Below are 16,845 nucleotides of genomic sequence, written 5' to 3'. Positions count from 1 at the left end.
AAATGCGTGGGCGCTATCCTAGAAGGAAACGTAGTGGAACCACCTACACCCAAAGTCTTGGAGCTATTTTGACATGCGCTCATGACAAGGAAGATAGACGAGTTCCCGGGTGATGAAGACTTCGGGATAGTCAAGATTGATATTTGGAGACCCATTTGTTCTGATGAAATCAAACGTGTAAAATTCGACGGGAACACTGCGCTTGGTCCAGATGGTCTTGATCTGAGGCGCTATAAAGAAATACCAACTGAGGTCTTACTACGGGTGTTCAATCTTTTTATGCTTTGCGATGAGCTCCCCGAGTATTTGTTAGAATGGGCAACGACGCTCATACCTAAGAAGGCTGAAGCAACAGCACCCGGTAAGTACAGGCCCATCACGGTCTTATCGATACTGGTTCGATCCTCCCATAAAGTTCTCGCAGCGCGCGTCGCGGAGGCGGTAGCCCTAGACCCAAGGTAGCGTGCTTTCCGAACTCAAAACGGATGCACAGAAAGAAAATTTCTACTTGATTTCACGTTGCGATATCATCACAAATACGCAAGACCACTATATATGGCATCGATAGACAAAGCGACGGCGTCCGACTCGGCAACTCATCCAACCGTGTACCAAAAACTCAAGATCAAAGGAGTTCCGACCCCCATGATCAGATATTTTCGGTCGGTGTATGAAGCGAGTACTACGCGCCTAAAATATGACGATTATCAATCTGAGCCGATAAATCCGACTTGTGGAGCGAAACAAGGAGAACCATTGCCTCCCCTGCTATTTAACTTCGTTATCGATCGCCTATTGCAACGACTCTTACAAGACATCGGGACGGATATTGAGGAAACGTACTTGAACTCGATGGCTTTTGCCGATGATATAATTCAGCTTGCATCTATAAGACACGAGCTGCAACATAACCTTGACAATGCCGTTACATTTTTGAGCACATGTGGACTCCAAGTGAATGATAATAAATGTATGTCAGAAACACACAAATAATGTGTGTTAAAAATAAAAAAGAGAGAGCAAGAGTGTGCTCTCAAGACATAATAAATATCTCGCTGACGGCCGCAGGGACACAGCGTACAGAATTTATTAGATGATTTGATACATAGATTAAAAGATGCAGAATAAACGTTATAAAGAGATCTCTCGATGTTGGTGCTAGCCGAGTGTATCGCGCAGAGCCTTTTCAAAAATATGCTCTTTCTGACTCGATGACCCGAGAGAGAGTGCCCCCAAATGCATTCCCCAAAAGCCTGAGACCTCTTCGCCCTTCTTTATTCTTTTTGTCTTAGGCCTCTACGTGATACAACCCACTCGTGGTACATGCACCACGCACCCCCAACAGGCTAAGTATTTCTTAAACATCCTGACGACATCTGGTTACTCGATTTTCGACATTTGACCCTCTTTAAACGTCATAAAGAAAGGTCGAGTGCGTCGTCCGGACTTCGTCTTCGACTGCGATGCGACATGTATAACAGTTGCGTTAAGATCAGTACCGCACGAGAAGAGGATCGCTATCGATCCAAAGGTTATCTTCAAGATCGGAAGACACAAGGTACCTGCACTGCAACGTACTGACCAATTCGTATACCTTAGAATTCCATTTACCTTAGAAGGAAGAGCGATGGTTAACCCAACCGCAGTCATTGCCGAACATCTGTCCAAATTGACTAATCCCCCACTAAAATCCCAGCAGACTCCTTGCACTTCGGGTGTACATCATGCCTAAAATAAACCACCTCATGGCATTGGGTAATATAAGAATCGGACTACTACGGAAAGTCGATCGTATTACACGGGGCGCCATCAGGAAATGGGTCAGCCTTCCAAGTGATATGCCTAATGGTTACTTTCATGCGTGCATATCGAATGGGGGACTAAGTATTTCATCAGCAAGAACCATAGGGCGATGGTTGCGGATGCGCACGCTAACGCAGCTACCCAATGGTGGTAATGCACGTTCCACATTCTTGAATCAAGAGATAGCGCAAGTCAGAAGGTGACTTGAATTCGACAGTAGGGTCCTAACAAGTAAGAAGGTCCTCGAAAACTACTGGGCATCACGATTGTATAAAGCAGTGGACGGAGCAGCTCTAAAGGAACACGTGGACAACACACGTGGATAGGCGATGAAACAGCATTTTTAAGCGGCCGCGACTATGTCAACCTCATTCGGTTACGAATAAACGCAGTGCCGACCCGGTCGAGAACTATCCGGGGGAGGCGCAGGGACAAAAGCTGCAGAGTGGGATGTGGCTACACAGAGACCACGAACCACGTTCTGCAAGTGTGCCACAGAACCCACGGCATGAGAGTAAAGACCCGTAACGGATTTGTGCATTACATCGCGCGGAACTTATCGCAAAAAGATTATGCTGTTAGGCTAGAGCCTAAATATATGATCAGCAAGGGACTGCGGAAGCATGAAATAGTTGCTTCTAAGAACGGGAAAGCAACTATAATCGACGCCCATATTGTTGGCGAACAGACCAACCTGGATCAGGCGCATGATGTCAAAGCGAAATATTACAGGGACAATCTCCCAATTACTGATCCGATTATAAGAACTGAAGGAGTAAGAAAAGTTGCCTTTACATCAGCCACCCTTACATGGAGAGGAATATGGGGCCCTAAGTGCGCCATTGCCTTTTTGACCTGAAAGCAGTGAAGAGAAGCGACCTTTGCGTAATATCATCAAGAGTACTGGCTGGCGGAATCTCGGGGTTCCAGTTCTTTAACAGCACCACAGCGACTGGGCCAACAAGTGAAAACCGGCTGATTATAGGTTAAGTCTTAATTCTGTTGTTAGTGATCGAGCATATTGCACCTGTTCATGTGAATTTACTGAATAAATATTGTTACCTGACTAATTGGATGTAACGATGGGAAGGACGAAGGAGAGAGTGAAGGAAAATAAAGGTCCCCTCTTTACTTCCTTCTTCTAATTAAAAAAAAAAAAAAGTCAAATGCCTCGTCATCTAATTATAAGGAACGGTGGTTGGCGAGACAACCATTGCGCTCGGTGAGGTACTACCGTGAGTGTCCCGGCTTAGATGCTGCCGCAATAGTTCCTCGGGTCTGGCGGCAGAGTTAATTGTTAAAGGTGCGAGTGTAGTGGCGGGGAGTGATGCTGCCCTGAGTGATCAACCTGGTTCGTCCACGAGACCATGTCGTCCCTCTGTTGCTGGCCGGAACACAGAGGCTGACGACATTAATCTCTTCCGTGCTATTGAACGCTTCGTTCTGGTCGCGGTGTTGAACAGGGTACAACGCTGTCCGAACTGCTAAGCTAAGGCAGAATATGATCTGCACCAATAGCAAGCAACTGAACAAACACGTCAGAGAAGAGCATCCTACCATCTGCATTCTCTGTCAGTGCAAAGGTTGTCAACGAACCTTCAACAAAGTCCATGCATGGCATGTACATATTACTATCTGTGCACTGAAGCAGGTGAACAAAGCACTACCGTACCCTTGCGTCCTCTGCAACCTGTTATTCACTTCGCAAAGAGGGCTGTCTGTTCACGAATGTCACGAACACCTAGCCCTGAGAAACGACAAGCAAGGCGCAACCGCAGAGAAACCGAGCGCTCCTGGTAGCCGCTAAGCCACAGTCTGGTCGGACGAAGAGCTCAAACGAAAAGCTTCATCGAAAAGCGTCTCAACAACATAAAGCTCACGGAGTTCTTCCCTGTTAGTACAAATAGACAAATCTCGGAAGCACCCCGGCGTATCCGCACAAGGATGGAGCGAATAGCGCGAGCCGCGGAGGAGCTAGCCGATGGCCTGGAGGAGCTAGCCAATGGCAAGGAGCAGCAGGAAATTGTCCGTCCTGCCCTACCGGACCAGGGTGACGCTCAGGACATAACCATTGTCCCGGCCGCGCATGCGACGAGCGAGCCTCCGAAGCCGGATCCACCTGTGATGGGCCCGGGGAATGCACCTCTCATTCGAGAGGCTCGTAAGCAGGATGGTGAAGCCGGCGAGTTGTCTGAGTAGACTAGCTCTCTACTGCGGCTGCTCGATCAAACAACTTTCACGAGCATTGTATTGACGCCGTGTACGATAAGCTGGTGAGCTAGGTCAATCCTGGCTACGACGCCCGAGAGGGGTATGCTGCAAGAACGCGTAGAAGGCCGTGCTATACATGTAATCACGGTCCAGCGAGGAGCCGGCCACCAAATCAAACTTGGCGAAGGAAATTCGATTGTGCTAGGTGCCAAGACTTATACGACAAGTATCCAAAGCACCTGGCTGAAGCTGTGATGGCGAACGACCTCTACATATTAAAGCCTAGCGAAAGCCTCGCGTTGGAGCCGACGCGAAAGCTTCACGAGCAACTTTGGGGTGAACCGGGACCAGGCACGACTCTGCATCCCGGGGTGAAAGAGCTCGTGCCTATTAAACACATACTTGTCCCGGTGACCGCCCTGGAAGTGGAGAGGAAGGTGGCCAGGTTCAGCAGCGGGTCGGCTGCCGGACCGGACCGAGTGACACGTGCGGACCTTCAAGGCAAGCAACCATACGTTGCCCTCTCCGGGTTATTTGACGTTCTACTCCACGCCCGACACTATCCTAAGGTGTGAAGGTTGAACAGAACGACTCTTATCCCGAAAGTCGGTAAGGACACCTCAGACGTCAAGACTGGAGGCCACTTACCATCAGTTCTATGATCAGCAGATTATTCTCTACCCTGCTTGACCAAAGGCTGAGAGGTGTCCTCACTTTGAACTACCGGCAGAAGGGTTATAGAGAGGAGAATGGCTGTTACGCAAATATACAACTTTTGCAGGCAGCCATATCAAACGCTAAAACTAGGGGTGGTGTGATATCCGTACTGGATAAGTCGAAAGCCTTCGACACTGTTCCTCACTCCTCCGTTGTGCAAGGCCTGGAGAGAAAGGGTATCCCACCGTCAGTTGCCTCCTATGTGGCCAGTATGTATAGGGGCTGCGGCACGACTATCAAGTCGCAGGGTGGCAAGGTGAAAATCGAATTGCTACGAGAGATGAAACAGGAACAAGAACTAAAAAAAATGACTTACATCGCTGCCCTGCGCAATGCCATCAAGGCGTGAGCGTCAAGAGATTCAGTTGCGAACGGAGCCCTCAGATCGGAGAGAATAGAACGGCAGCTTGAGACATACGCCGGAGCACTGAGACTCTCTTCGCGTCTGTCTCTGCAAGAGCTGGACCAGTATAAAGTCCGGCTCAAGCAGAGATATCGAATTAACTGGGCCAAACAGGTCTGGCAAGGTCAGGGAGTCGATGACGTGGCAGCTCAGCCCATCGCTAACGAGTAGCTGAGACGAGGCGATCTCATGAAATCGTCCAGGGTGATTGATGGCATCAAGTTGCGGACGAACACCGTCCTAACAAGAGCCTTAATGAAGCTAATGGACGACGGAGTGAACGCCTCGTGCAGGCTATGCTAGGGGCCTGACGAAACTCTGGGGCACATTCTTGGCCAGTGCATATATACCAAGGCCGAAAGAATAAAGCGCCACGATGAGATCAAGCACCTTCTGAGGACTCGTGTCGCTAAACAGCGCGAAGTGCTGGACGAGCCTCAAGTAGTGGTCCAAGACGAGAGGTTCAAACCCGACCTCGTTGTCAATTCGAATGAAGAAGGGGTTCTTGTACTGGATGTCACTGTCCGGTACGAGAACAGATCTTCTCTCTCCGAGGCTGCTACAGAGAAGGTGCGGAAGTACACCCCACTATTGGGTGTACTTAAGGAACAACTCAACGCCCGCAAAGCGAGAGTGATCCTCACCGTGGTCGGCTCCAGAGGTGCGCTACCGGTCGACAAAGTATGTTTTGTGACAAGGCTCGGCAATAGGCAGGCAGACTTTTTGACGATCTCGATGATAGCTCTTCGGAGTTCCATCGAGATTATAGGTGCCTTTATGGACACCTGAGAGTAGTCGTTCAACGCAAGTGCCAGCCCTTGTGCGGCCTCTAGGCCCCTTGAGATATGGAGCACTTGCCCGTCGACTGAAATCGTTCGGCGTGGGTGAAACTCCTGCTCGTCGACTGTGGGTGCCTCTGGCTTGAACGGAACATAAGTACATTTTAATTATTCATTTATTTTTTCATTTATCTATATACGGATTTCAATGTATTCGAACGCACAAAGGGTTCGAGTTGCCTGCAGACAACTGAAGTGAGGATCCTTGGCCTCATCTGTCACTCGGGACGTACTGGAGATGGGACAGAGGCGTGCCGCAACGAGGGTCCGTGAAAGTGATTCCCACCACCGGCATCGGCCGTACGTCTAACGAAACAGATAAGTGCGAGTCGTCTGGCCAGATGTGAACCTCTTGGCGTTCTGCTGTGCTACGGCAGCGAAGCCAGTGCTTAACGATGAACGCATTGGGGCGGACACCTCCACGTGGTTTTTCCCGGAAACATCACCGAAAAGATGATTGTAACGTTCCGCTTTTCCCCTTAAACAACTCAGGACTCCGTTCGGCTAATTTTTCAGGGTTTAGCAGACACCTTGGCAAAATGGTTAGCACTCCCTTATACAAAGTTGCAACCTTTCAAGGTTGATTTCACTGACTTCGCTCTTGACTATTTATTCTATTAACTATTAGACTACGTGACATTGAATGTTATTTCATTTTAATTCAGAAAATATTTTGAATTCGATGTTTGATAGCTCGACCGTACCTCAATTGGGTATAGCGAGTAAATAGAGTGAGACAAATTACTCTGATACTTGACTGTCATTTATTTTGATTTATTTCACTTTATGGACATCCGACGAGGTTGGCTCTTCCGCAAGGAAGATAACCTATCAAGTACGCTCCTTTGCCCTTCGGACAAAGGCCATACCATGACTGACGAAATGAACGTCAAGCCGATCGATCTTGTCGAACCCTTTTTTTTTTATATTTCATCTTGAACAATTTGATTGTTGTGTTCACCCAGGCAACGTACTTCCCGGAATAGTATGTCGGTTGCTTAGGCAACTGTGCGCAGGTGATAGGCAAATGAATCGTCATCTAATCAGTGAGGGAAATAAATAGATTACCGAGATTCCCACTATCCCTATCTACTTTCTAGCAAAATCACTTCTGAGGGAATGGGCTTGGAAGAATGAACGGGGAAAGAAGACCCTGTTGATCTTGACTCAATTCTAGCACTGTGAGGAGACATGAGAGGTGTGTAGCATAAGTGTGAGGTGGGAACATCGCCGGTGAAATGCCAATACTTTCATCGTTTCTTTGCTTACTAGGTTAGGCGGAGCGCGTGCGTCGAAAACTTTCGTCCTGACTGTCAAGGTGTTCTGAAGCCAAGCGTGTAAGAGTGGCGTGAGGCTTCAGCCAATCGTCGATCATGCTCCAGCGTAATCCGATTCGAGGACTCTGCCAGGTGGAGAGTTTGACTGGGCGGTACATCTGTCAAAGATCAACGTAGGTATCCCAAGGCCAACTCAGCGAGGACAGATACCTCGCGTAGAGCAAAAAGGCAAAAGCTGGCTTGATTTCGACGTTCAGTACGCATAGAAACTGCGAAAAGAAGGCCTATCGATCATTTTGGCTTGAAGAGATTCCAGCAAAAGGTGTCAGGCAGTTACCGCAGGGATAACTGACTTGTAGCGGCCAGGCGTTCATAGCGTCGTCGCTTTTTGATCCTCCGATGTCGGCTCTTCCTATCATTGCGAAGCAGAATTCGCCAAGCGTTGGATTGTTCACCCACCAATAGAGAACGTGAGCTGGGTTGAAACCGTCGTGAGACAGATTAGTTTTACTCTACTGATAACTCGTCTTCGCGATGTGTGACACTACGAGCATATGAATATGGGTGGCAATATGTTTCGGATTTGACCGGACGGAACGAGAGTGAAATTTGACCAGTCTGGTGGAACCGGCAACAAATCCGGAAGATATCAGCGAAGAAGACTCTGCGGAAAGACGCCAACCAGTACAGACCTTAGATCAGAATATTCCGCAGAAGTCGAAAATATAATCAATTTCAAAATTTGCAAAGTTCCACATATATCATACAGTACATAATTCACCAAATCTTCGATACCGTTACGATCCAGGCTGCTCTCATTTCCTAACACAACGTGTGGAAACTACAAAACCAAAAGGTGAAGACAAGAATTACAAGCATCCATCGAACGAGAGGGAGGGAAAGAAGAATATCTGGATTGGAAAGTGATTAATCGGTTATAACAGTATTCGACGAAAAAAGACAAGGAACCAGTGGAATTTTATATATTGTGTATCGGAGGCGTATTTGTAAAGTGTGTGAATGGATAACTTCTGATCTTTTTTATGTGCCCACTTTTATTTCCACTATTTATTTTAATCTATTTATTTGGGTCCATGTATCTACACCATTTTATCTATACAATTTTATCGATTATTTTACCTTGAATTTGTTTATTCATTTGCTTGCACAATTCTGGTAGGATAAAGTGTCACAAAATGGCGCCCAACGTAAGGCACGAAGTGAGTCTCATAGCTTTCTTTGTATGTGAGTTGTCTGTGAATGGTTAATTTTGAATGTATATGTAAGATATTTATATGGCAAGCGTTCAACACAGTCCTGTTCACACTAGGTCAAAAGCAATACAACATAGGTCGTCTTTAACCGTTATTCCATCGCCAGTCAACAAGTCGAAATCAAAACAAAAGGACCACGGGTCAGAGATAGATGAGGAATTGAGACAAGTGCGGTTGGAGAGAGATGAGCTGAATAGGATTAGGAAGGACTTAGCAAGACAACAAGATGACAATCGATCGCGTAAGGAATTGGAAAAACAACTTGAAGTATTGCAGAAAGAAAAGGATGCGCAAAATCGAGCATTAAACGAACTACGTCAAGGCGTAAATAATCAGCAGAAACAACAAATAGTGTAATAGGTGGATTGATTAATCATTTTCAGTGTATGCAACTTGATATTAAGGTTCCTAAATTTTGTGACGAAGATAGTCAAAATCCATTGGAATTTTTATCTGAATTGGAAAATTATTTTAACGTTAGTAGTATAAGTGATGGACAACGATTGAGAATTATTAATAGTAAATTAATAGGTAGAGCAAAAATCTGGTTTGATATGAACAAAGATATTTGTCATACTTACGAAAATTTTAAAAGGCTGTTCAGGGAAGAATTTTACTCCGTACAATATCAGGTTCAGGTAAAAAGTAGATGGTCTGTACGTCGATATAGATCACAAGAGGGCAGTTTGAGAAATTATTTTAGTCAACAAAATCGCGAAGCTAAATATTTTGAGCCAAGATTATCCTGTTATGAGATCAATTTTGCGATAGTACAACAATTTCCCAGAAGAATTCGATAAATTTTAGCCACAATTAATTTTTCTGACACAAACTCAATTTTACAAGCGTTAGCGAACTTGGATATTTCTTATGATGAGAAAGAAAATGACCGAAACAGTTCGTATAATCTTTATCATAAATCGGCAAATAATGGGCAAGTTGCGGGTATGCATTTGACGGAAAGAGAATCGAATAGTAGATATAATAGAGTCATTCATAGTCACCATTAGCAAAGAAGTTATAGGCAATCGCCTTATTCTAAAAGCTATTTAACTGAAAATGACGACGGTAATAATGTTAGTCAACCAAGTTTTGTATTGCCTAACACCAAATTTCCTCCGCCAACATATCATGATCAATATCAGCATAATTATCATGTGCAGAATCCGTCACAAATGCAATATCAAAATCAACATTCAAACTAAGGATGGGTGCGATGAGACCAGGTCCGGCATCGTACTAGGATTTTAACAGTTTACTACAGGACCTTGCAGGAGAGTTAGATCAGACACAAACCAAAGATATTGATAATAATAATGTAAAATGTCCACGTTCATTAGTAGCAATCAGTGATTTGACCGTAAAAGCCTTAATAGATTCTGGTAGTCAGCTGACCTGTATCTCTGAAAGATTTTATCAACAATTGTCTCAAAAGTCACCTTTACCAGAGATGCCTGTTTCTGATCTGCGTGTGATACCAGCTTTCGGAAAATCAAATTTTACAATTAAAAAACAAATTCTTGTGGACATGTTTATTGAGCGTAGGAAAATGACTTGCGTTTTTTTGGTCGTACCTAGGTTGTGTGCATCGATTATATTTGGGGACGATTGGTTGATGAGAAATAGCATGGTTCGTGATTACAATAATAAAACAATAAAGATCGATGGATCACAAGTAGATAATCAATTAGTGTCGTACAGTCGCGGCTGTTCAGATGAATCGGTTTCGGCTAATGAGGATAGTATTTCGTATATTGAAAATATGCATGCAGGTAATACTGGTAGGAGGGATCTAAATGGTCACCATAATTATCACATGATAAATCAAAGTTTAAATGTATATTCTGAGAGGACAGAACAGGGAAATAAAGAAATTCACTTTCCAATATCAAATCAGAGTGAACTAGAACGTATTGAAAATTCGAGGGAAAAGCAAATAGAGAATAACATGGTTATGTTTGGAATTAATATGCCTCATCAAAAGGGTATTAATTATGATGTGAATAATGCCGATGAAAATGTCATGCCCAAAGAAGAGGGTAATATTGATAAAAATGATTTCGTGCCAATTAATAATGTTGAATTGATAAATTATGTAATGCCAGTTAATAATATTGAGAGGATTAATAATGTTAATGAAAATGTCATGCCTATTGAAGAGGGTGATATTGATAAAAATGATTTCGTGCCAGTTAATGATTTTGAATTAATAAATAATACAGATGAAAATGTTATGCCTATTGAAGAGGGTGTTAGTAATGAAAATAATTGTGTAGGAAATAGTATGGAATTGATAAATGATGTAAATTGTAATATCATGCCTGTAGAAGAGGATGATATAACTAACAACGCAAATAATAGTATCGAAGTAGTTGAAGACAGTAATGATGAATTTTGTTTAGCGCATTTCTTTAATAACTATAGTTATGAGACGTGTAACCAAAACCCAGCCAATGATGAATTTACTGATGAACAGTTGACTGATGATGAATTATGTGTGGTACCAAACTCAGGGGGGTTGTTTAGCCAGCAGAAGGTGTTGCTGAGATCACAGTTTGAGATCCTAGAATCTCGAGTCATTAAGACCTCAAATGAAAATCAAGCCGACCATAATTTTCTGACGAGTTGTGAATGATCGCGTCTAATCTTATGGCACTAGATGAGATGCGACGAGATTCAATTTTGAAGTTATTGTTATATCACAAGGAGCTGTTTTCTCAGAAACCAGGTTGTACCACAATATACGAGCACAAGCTGAATTTAATTAACGACAGGCCATTTATTCGTCGCTCATATCCAGTTCCAATAGCATTAAGAGAGGCAGTAAATACAGAGATTCAGGAAATGCTGAATGCAGGAATTATTGAGCGTTCAATTGGTCCATTTTGTAACCCGCTTAGAATCGTTAGAAAGAAAGATGGAAGGGTTCGAGTATGTTTGGAGGCACGTTACTTAAATGAGGTTATAGAAGCAGACAATGAGTCACCACCACTGATTAATGAAATTTTACAAACTTATAATGGAGTTGAATATTTTTACAGTGTAGATCTGACGCATGGGTATTGACAAGTTCCACTAGATGTAGAATCGAGACCAATTTCGTAGGATACCATTTGGGTTAAAAACGGCAGGTAGCGGTTTTATTAGAGCATTAAATTTAGTCTTTTCGAATGAATTTTCAAGTTTTCTAACAACGTACGTTGACGATCTTTTAGTAACATCTAGTAGTTTCGAACAGCACTTAGAACATTTGGACTTAATTTTCGCTCGATTAAAACTTCATAATTTTACACTCAGGCTTAGTAAATCGCTGTTCTTCACCAAATCAATACTATTTTTAGGCTTGATTATATCAAAAGAGGGGGTTTGTCCGTGCCCCGAGAAAGTTAAAATTATTTAAGACTTTGCCGAGCCAAAGAACAAACGTCAGCTACAACAATTTCTTGGAATGTGCAATTATTACCGTCAGTTTTCAGTTAAATACGCCAATTTGATGCAGCTATTTATAGTTTTGCTAAAAAATGAAACAGCATGGAATTGGACAGATGATCAGACAAAAGCATTTACTATTTTAAAAGAAAGCTTTATAAAAACTGTAACATTAAATCACTTCATACCAAATTTGAAATTCAAGCTTCAAACAGACGCAAGTGATAAGGGAATTGCTGGTATATTATATCAAACAAGTTACGAAGGAAATCAATATATAATTGTATTAGTTAGTCGATGTTTGTCAGACGTTGAAGTTCAATACAGTACAACAGAAAGAGCTCCTAGCTATTGTCTATTCGATTACAAAATTTAGAATATATTTGATTGAAAATTAATTTGAAATCATAACAGATAACAAGGCTTTAACTTTCTTGAAAACTACAATTTATCAAAATGCGCGTTTGATAAGATGGAGTTTGTTACTCCAACAGTATGACTTCAAAACGATACATTGTAAAGGCAGTGACAACATTGTCGCAGATTTCTTTAGTCGTAATCCTGATAGTCAATTTCATCAGGATTATCCCAATTACAGAATAATTTCAGCAATTACATCGAATCTTTTACCAAACGAAAAAAAATAGTGAGTAAGAATTTCTTCTCTGAATGCACGATGTAAGGAGACTGTAGTGTGTAGATGTTATGTTTACCCTTTCAATCCTTTGATTCCGATGAGAAGCCCGTAAGACGGCAATGCCGTCTAATAAATGAGATGCGGGTGTGCAAATCATTAATCTACGAGAGGGTTTTGTTGAAAATATGTAAATTTTATATGTAAATATGTAATATGTAAATTTTAAATAATGTAATATTATAGTTATTCTTATTATTATCAGGAATATCATCATTATTATTATTAGTCTTTTTTGTATTGTTTTTATTTTCACTGCATCAATTTTTATTACATTCGATTGAGTATCGTGTTCACCACTACCGCTAATGCGCGTTCCTCCGTCGTCCGCGGGTCCGAAGACGTCTGCTTCGGCGGACCGTCAGTGCGAGTCTTTCGGAACCGCGGATTCCGAGAGACTCGCTTGTCCCGCTGGTTCGGGGTGGATCTGGCCACCTTGTGGAGTTGCGCAGTATCCGACCCAGGTGCGGACTTTTTTTCTTTTTGTTCCTTGGACTTTTTTTTGTCCCACCATCGCCAATTTTTTTTTCTCTTCTTATTCTCGTTCGGGGTAGCTGCAAAAGCAGAACAACACAATTGAGAGTAACCTATTGCAGTCCACTACAATCATCTACGCTGGTCCGCGTGGACAATTAAAAAAAAAACCATATAAGGTCGTATACGACTTCACCCGATTTCTTTTTAACTTTCTCTGAAGTATTTGTAAAAAAAAAATTGAAAGTAAAAGTTGTAGTTTTCGATCTTCTTTTTAATAACATTTGCATCATAATTTTGACGGCCCTGTAAACTCTATTTTCCATGAAACAATTTTTTTAAAATTGTTTTCTCCAGACAGACCACTTTTCCGTAAGATTCCATAAAAAATCACCAGATCGGGCCCGCCTAGAGTTCTGGACTTGAAAAGTAAATTCTAAATCAAATCATGCGACTGTACAATGTTTTTTTTAGAGTCCACAACCCTACACGACTGCATTCTGACGATTCTTTTACTGAATCTACTCATTTGGCCGAAGATTTACTAAAGTTGGTAACAAAATAAGTGTATTCTTTTTATTAAAAAAACAATCTAAATATGCAAATTGCATAAAGTACCCATCCGCGAGCAGGGCTTGCTATACCCCTTACTCTTTCGCAATACCGAATGGAAAACTTACAACCTTCCCCAGCATTGTCTGTGTAAGCTATGTGTAAGGCTCCACTGTATGTTTGGAACGCCAATATTGAAATGGTGAATAAAAAAGCGCACCGCATGCATCACACAAGTTCTTACGATTCGGAGTTTTTGGGATCTCCGCGCTGTCCGAGGCAACACCAAGTTGACGCGTTGTACTTTCATCCATCCTGCAATGAATAAAATATTCTTTGTACAGATGGGGTGTAGAAAATAATGCGAACTTGTCGGGTCAAGTGTTATTGAGGAAGGGGGACTCTGCATAGAGGCCTTAACATTTTTTTATTTATGGAAACAAAAGTCGTATCTACAATCTGAAACGACAGATTGTTCGGAATGCTTCAATCGGCGTGTTAGAAAAATTGAAATTGGTATGTAACAAATTGTCGGAAGTGTTGTTTAGGAAATATTTTTTTTTGTTTAAAAAAAAATGCATCTCCTACAATTTATTAGATTCCGATGTGAATATTTGATGACATGATTGTTGAACGGTTACCAACAAACGCTGATTTGGGATTTCCAAAGCGATTTGTGTGCGTACTCACATTTCGTCCTGGTTGACGATCCGGGTTAACGCCTCCATCTCAGTCGCCAAGTTGTCAACAGGATTCGTCTGTACATAAGATAAGGAATATGAGATAATTCTGTTTGCAGCATTCAGTTTATCACGACTGCCATTGTTTCGTCCTATGAACGATTAAAATGCTAATCGACAACGCATACTGAAATGTTGATACAGGATATTCTTTCTCAACTCTTACGATTTTGCGTACGTGGGTTAGCGATTTTACCGTTCGTCTGAAAATTACTTTCGTTTTACTATGTATACAAGGGTGGTCGTTAGATGGCTTTTTTTGGAATTTCAATGTTGGATGGTCGTAGATCAGCTTGAAATATATTTTTTTTAAATCTCTAATTTTCAAAAATTTTCATTCTGAGCCCTTAGTGACCCTGCTGGCCCGTAATTTTCTTCGCTCAAAATAAAAATCTGAAAGAGATTAAAAATTTTTTTTTTTATATATTTAAAACCGATCTACGACAATCTAACATTGAAATTGCAAAAAAGCAATTTAACGACCAATCTAATATCTATGGGGCATTCCACATCAAATTGCAACCAATGTACCTCACCTCTCATTTTGATAATTTGTTAGTAGGATCTTGCAACCGACCCACAAGGGTCTCGGAATTTTTTTCAGATTTTTTTAGCCACTGGTGAAATTTAAAAAAAAAACGGAAAACCAATTTCGAGAACGACATTTTTAAAAATCTGAACAAATTCACACTGATTTTATGATTTAAAATACGATCCCATTATCGTGTCGTGCTTACAAATCATATTTTTAATTATAAAATCAGTGTGAATTTTTTCAGAATTTTAAAAGAAGCGTTTTCAGAATTGGTTTTTCAATTTTTTTCTTTTTCAGTGGTGGCTAAAGAAATCTGCAAAAAATTCCGACATTGTTTTAAGTCGGTTGAAATCGTGGTTGCAACATCATACAATGATCAAAATCAAAGAGGGTGAGGTACATGGGTTGTAAATTTGACGTGGAATGCCCCATATGCAATATATATCTATTAGGATGGTCGTTAAACGGATTTCTTACGTTAATGGCTTCGAATATAAAAAACCATCTCTAATTTTCTCAGATTTTCATTTCGAGCTTTTAGTGGCCTTATTGGTCAGTGATTTTCTTTTTAATCAGAAAAAAAGGGAATTTTATGATTTCCGGAATCTTGCCTATTGACAGTGGTCTCAGATAGGAAACATCTTCAGGATTACGGAAAAAATTATTTAAAAAATCCTACCTGTGCGCAAAATTGTTAAGAATCGATTTGAATACCAAAAAATTAAGGATATTTGGAAATTGAGGAAAATGTTTTCCAAAAAGAAAAAAAAAAGAAAAAATAATCGAAAATGTGTACTATATTCTTGGGCATTAGAAGGGAATTCCCCACACATCTTCTTCCTATACAATCAAAAATAAAAACGTTTGCCAATTCAAGGAAAATTAAATAAAGTATAAAATACAACTACAGGTCCTTCCCTTTTTTTCTCTTCTTAATCTAAGTAAATAGACGAGCGTCAAACCTGCCGGTTTTTCCATACATGTAAAATAATTATGTAATTTACTTACCATCTTGATACCTCGAGAGCTGGCACTAAACTGAACACTGTGAAGCCTCTTGACTGGCTGCCTATATCAGAAAAGGAGAGGGGTCCATACATTGTTGCTACTGAAATAATTTTGTCGTTCCGATCTCGCATCTCTCAAAATTCTTAAGAAATGCTCGTCAAGACTGATATAAAATGGGCGTATGTTTTTTTAATAAGGAAAAGTTCTGACAGTAATGGAAAATAGAGATTACTAAAAACACATGTATTGTTTTTTAATAATAATTTTCTGTATCTCTTGTTGTTTACGAGATAAATGCGAAAAAACGCGAATTTCATGGAAAAATCAGGTTTAGTGACCCGTACTACCTCGCCGGTGTGAGTTACGACTGTTCCGCAATGGGCACTTTTGTAGAGCGTTTAATTGTGAGAAATACTTGTCTATGGTCAAAGCAATGCCATGAAATGCCGCTGAGCTATAGAAATTTAAAGATAAAAAATCCGAGTTTTCGTGTATTTTCAAAGGGAAATCTTTACACGCCTTGGTCTAGGACTTAATATTATTATTAAGGGCTCAAACTTTCAGGGAATTTTTTTTTTTGTCTTTCCAAAAAAATTTCCTGATGGGACCGAAAAAAAAAATAGTCGAAAAAAAGCACCCAAATATACCTCCCTTTGGTCGTTTACCCACCGAAAATGTTGGATCCAAAAATTGAAAGCTCATTGATTTTTTTTTTATCACAATCGACTCGGTTTATTGTTTTTTGCATTATACTTCGACTTCGCCGGTCGACTCTCGATTCAATTATTTATGAGAAAATTTGCATGTATATCTCGAAATATATCCCGAAACGACGAAGTTTACAATGTATTACATTGTATGCGATCACGGCTTCCCCCAAATCTAGCTA

General features: G+C 41.3%; 1 protein-coding gene across 1 annotated transcript in view; it reads right to left on the bottom strand.

Annotated features, from left to right (window-relative positions):
- Positions 1-13,132: 13,132 nt before the first annotated feature.
- Positions 13,133-16,845, bottom strand: part of TTLL5 (Tubulin tyrosine ligase-like 5) — a 289,302-nt gene continuing 285,589 nt past the window's right edge. The window contains exons 15-17 of the transcript XR_006882456.2: positions 14,364-14,431; positions 13,918-13,988; positions 13,133-13,201 (exon numbers count right to left, since the gene is read on the bottom strand). The gene's annotated coding sequence lies outside the window, so the exon portion shown is untranslated. The remainder of the gene's footprint in view (positions 13,202-13,917; positions 13,989-14,363; positions 14,432-16,845) is intronic.

The sequence above is a fragment of the Neodiprion pinetum genome, chromosome 4 (assembly GCF_021155775.2).
Source record: "Neodiprion pinetum isolate iyNeoPine1 chromosome 4, iyNeoPine1.2, whole genome shotgun sequence".
NCBI classification, from domain to species: domain Eukaryota; kingdom Metazoa; phylum Arthropoda; class Insecta; order Hymenoptera; family Diprionidae; genus Neodiprion; species Neodiprion pinetum.
Note: the sequence above shows the minus strand (reverse complement) of the source record. Positions and strands in the feature narration are given on the sequence as shown.